Source organism: Myotis davidii, unplaced genomic scaffold, assembly GCF_000327345.1.
Source record: "Myotis davidii unplaced genomic scaffold, ASM32734v1 scaffold513, whole genome shotgun sequence".
In the NCBI taxonomy this organism is placed as follows: Eukaryota; Metazoa; Chordata; class Mammalia; order Chiroptera; family Vespertilionidae; genus Myotis; species Myotis davidii.
The window spans coordinates 2585607-2590483 of record NW_006284436.1 but is presented as its reverse complement, the minus strand read 5'-3'; the positions used below and the strand labels follow the sequence as shown (position 1 = coordinate 2590483).

Here is a 4877-nt window from a genome sequence, read left to right as displayed (position 1 = left end):
AGTTTTAAAGTCAATAATATAAATATTCATCTAAGAAAGGTAGAGAAAAACCAATTACACCTAAAGCAAGCAGAGGCAAGAAAATTATAAAAACTAGGATAGAATTGACCAAAACTTAAATGAGAAGAATAATAGAGAAAACAAATGAAACCAAAACATACTCCTTTGAAAAGATTAATAAAGACTGATAAAACTCTAGATAACCTAAACCTGTAAGAGAGAAAAAAATTGCAAATATTAGGAATAAGAGAGGGGTCATTACTGCTACCCCAAAGTACATTAAAAAGTATAACAAGAAAGAAATATGAACAACTCTATGCCCACAAATTTGATAACTTCGATGAAATGGGCCAATATCTTAAATTATATAAAGTACTACATTTCATTTAAGAACAGGTAAACTACTACATTTCACTTAAGAAGAAACATAATCTAAGTAGTACTGAAACAATTAAATTGAATTCATTATTTAAAACCTTTCAAAAATGAAATCACCAGGTCCAGGTGGTTTTACTGGTGAATTCTACCAAACATTTATGAAAAAAAATAATGCCAATTCTCCAATTCATTTTATGAGACTAGAACTACCCTAATACAAAAACCAGGTAAAGAAACTACAAGGAAGGAAACTACAAGCCAATATATCTCATAAACATAGACAAAGTATTTTTTTAAATACAAGTGAATTGACTCCAGCAAAATATCAAAAGGATAATACAGTATAGGAGGTGGGTTTCATTCCAGGAAGTCAAGGATTGTCTATGACACAGATATGACAACTTACACAAAAATTCATTCAAAATGGATACAGACCTAAATGTTAAATGCAAAACTATAAAACTTCTAGAAGAAAACTTGTATACTATTGGTTTTAATGATGACCTTTTAGATATAAAACAGAATCATCCATGAAAGAAAAAAAGAATAAGTTGTATGTTATTAAAATTAAAACTTCCTCCCTGAAATACATTGTTGAGAATGGAAACGTAAACCACACACTGGGAGAAAATATTTGCAAATCATTACTTATAAAGGACTTGTATATAGAATAACAAAGAACTGTTCAAACTCACCAATAACAAAAAAATACCTTTTAACCCAGTTAAAAAGGAGTACAATGTCGCCCTAACTGGTTTGGTTCAGTGTATAGAGCGTTGGCCTGTGGACTGAAGGGTCCCGGATTCGATTCCGGTCAAGGGCCCATGCCCAGATTGCAGTCTCGATCCCCAGTAGGGGACGTGCAGGAGGCAGCTGATCAGTGATTCTCTCTCATCACTGATGTTTCTATCTCTCTCTCTCTCCCTCTCCCTTCCTCTCTGAAATCAATAAAACTTAATCAATCAATCAATAAATAAATAAAGCACAATATCAAACTCAACAGCAAAGAAATATATAGATGTTACATGAGTATATGAGATAGTGCCCACCATGATATTTTTGGGAAAATTAAAATAATAATGACCTGTCACTACACAACTATTAGGATAGCTAACAATAAAACAAAACTGACAACTGAATGCTGGTGAGAACATGGAGCAGCAGGAACTCTCATTCAAGATTGGTGGGAATGAAAAATGGTACAACTATTTTGGAAGCAATTTGGTAAGTCTGATGTTTTATTAGAGAAAACATTTTCAACTTATGTTAAAATATACAGAACATAAATTTTACCATTTTAACCATGTATCGTTCAATGGCATAAACTCAGTACATTCACATTATCATGTAGCCTTCACCACTATCTCCAGAAAGTTTTTTTTTAATCTTTTCAAACTATAATTCTGTATCCATTAAAAAATAACCCCCATTCCTCCCTTCCTCAATTACCATTCACCAATAAGAGAAGCTAGGGATTCTGGGAGAATGGCAGTTTTAAAGATTGAGGCAAGGATATACAGGCTGGGCCTAGAGCATCTTGTAGTGTTTGAGAGTAAGGACGCGCTTAACAAAACCGAAAACCTGGAGGGCTACCTCAGAGGGACCCAGGAGCCAACCAAAGAGCTTCCGGTGGCCAAAGCCAAAGAACATGTATCAGAATATAACCCAAGGTATAAATATAAATATCTGAGTCTATATTAACATAAAAATTGAAGTCCCCTCAAGGAGGCAGATCATAATACCCCACTCCCATAAGTGTGCGAGGGACTGACATCCTACTAAATAGTATAGTATGGAAAGGGGGAAGTAACTTTGCAGTGGAGAAACTTGACAAACACTACCTCAGTCATGTGATCAAGTTCAATGTCTTCAGTGATAAGTCATTCGATAGCATGCACACTTGATATGATGTGATAAGAATGGCACTTTACAAACTCTGTGCTCTCCCATGAACTCATAAGTCCAGTTTAATCATGAATAAAATCACCAGACAAACCCAAATTGAGAAGCATGCTGTTGAGTGATTGGTCAGAACTCTTCTACGGCACCTAAGCTGTCAAAAAAACAAGGAATATTTAAGAAATTGTTGTAGTATGTAAGGTTCTAAGGAGTCATGATGGCCAAAGATAATGTTCTATTCTTGATGGAATCCTCAAACAGAAAAAGGACATTAGGTAAAAACTAATAAATCTGAATCAAGTTTGTACTTTAGCAATAGTGAATCAATATTGGTTAATTAGTTTTGACAAATATATCACATTAGTGTAAGATGACTGTTTATCTCTGCTCTAGAACATGAATAATTTATTAAGCTCTATAAAATCCATGATATATTAATATTAAGCCTCCGTATTAAACCCTTTGGAAATTTACTAAATGCAATAAAAAAAATATTTGATCTCTTGTTTCTTTCAAAGTCTGTTTCTCATTTCCTCCTGGTCCAATCTTCACAAGCCAGGACCATTCAAGGACACTCTAAACTCATTTTATTGTGACTGGGTAAACTGAGGTATTGGTTCCAGACAAATCTTCCTTTTGTAGCTCAGTATGAAAGCTTGAGGAATCAGTTTTGTGAAATGGCTCTCGTCCTTCGCTATCTCTGTAAGTTGCCCAACAAAGGAGATGTAGTCCTGGAGTTGATTCTAGAACCCAGTTCAAAAATTAAGGAAGAGAGAGAGAGAAAATGTCTCCAAGCGCGTCCTTCTCCAAGAAAATGCTGAGTTTTCTTCACAGCAAACTCCCTAAAGAGGGGAAGAAAAGCTCATTCCCAAGATGATATTTTTATTGTAAGAAGGAATCATCGATGATTGGATTTGGAAACATCTATGGACAATGCTTGGACAAGATGGGAAGACCAAGCCCCAAGAGAGATTAAATGACTTTCCGAAGCTCATAGTTTGTTAGATTCCAAAAAGAACTAATACATTTTTCTAAAATAGCATGCTTATGTTAGCCTTTTTCCTCCTTGGCAAATGTAACTTTTTCTACATAGCTGTTAAAATAACCTACTGATCACAGACGCTAAATCAACACAAGGAACATATCTCAGAAAATACCCCCAAACTGCCTCCCTTTTCATCATTGAAAACCACCAGGTGAAAGTCTTTAATAACTCACTGCTCGAGAGGACCATTACTGTCAGCATATACCACGCAGCTCTGTATTACAGCTTTTTGCTTCTCCACACAAAATAGCTTTGAAATTTACATTTGCTATAAAGGATTCAAGTCCATCACCATTAATTTTCTTCTATAAATTATGTTTAATTATCACCTTTTTCCACCTAGAAAGGAACTCCCCTTGTACTCCTGTCTCCATATAACTCTCCAGAAGAGTTCCGTAGGCATGAATCCTTTATGGGGATTTTACATCCTTTACCTGCCCTTCCCCCTGAAGCTCACACAGCCACTTAGAGATATGGAAATGAACAATATCCCATGCTGGGCTATACGTTTCCTGCATACCCATGAAATCTGGTCTCTTTAAGCAGAAGAAAAAAAAAGGTATAACATTTTCCAGATTTAGCCTATGGACAATTAGGCTAGAAACATTCCACTTTCAGATTCAAAGCACCTTTGAAAGTCAATCCATGATTGATTGCTTAACAGCTCATACATTGCATCTACTAAAGAAACTTCTTAAGATTCAGCTATCTATCTGATGCTGAAAAAATAATCTTCATCCTCTCCCTCAGTTTTGGAGCCTTATAAAAACAAGTTTAAAGAGAGAGAGAGAAATCCAAAAATTATATATATATTTTTCATTTAATTTCTATGCTTCTTTAGCACATAGTATATGTAAATGACATGTCTTTGGAGTCAGAAACATCAGTAGTCAAATGATAATTCTACCAAATATTTATGAAACTTCAGGCAAATCACTTACCTCTGAGTCCCTGTTCTCTCAACTTTAAACATAAGCTATTTTAAGTTTAACTAAGATTAGCATGTATTATGCTTGACATTCAAGGAATTCAAATGTTAATTGTCTTCCACTTCTAGATTCAATGAAGTAATATTTTTGTCTATAATCTTTTGTCTGTAACTGATCAAAACTCAACTCAAACTAGCTTACGCAGAAAGGGAATTTGCTGACTCAGGTAACTAGGAAGTCCTCGGATGTGGCTGGCTTTGGAGGTAGCTGGATTAAACTTCCCAAACCATGTTGTCATGGCTCTTGATTCTATCTCTGCTTGGAGTTTTTCTGAACATGAGCACTGACCAAATGCCTGGCAAAATAGCCAGTTGAATAAACTTCTAGATTTTCAGCCCCCTTTCTTAGTAGTCCCTCCATAAAAACAAACAAACAAACAAACAAAAAACTATCTCCTACAATCTACCGTATTTGCCGGCGTATAAGACAACCCCCTAACATTTCCACTCAAAATACAGAGTTTGTTATATACTCGCCGTATAAGACTACCCCCTCTTCCGCACACCTTCCACACACCAAATAAAAGGTAAAACAATATCAGATTTGATTTTAACATTTTAATTTAT

The 4877-nt window shown here is 35.1% G+C and overlaps 1 pseudogene; it reads left to right on the top strand.

The window, feature by feature from the left end:
• Window positions 1-1530: 1530 nt before the first annotated feature.
• The window catches only part of LOC102763350, a 42085-nt pseudogene continuing 38738 nt past the window's right edge, over window positions 1531-4877 (top strand).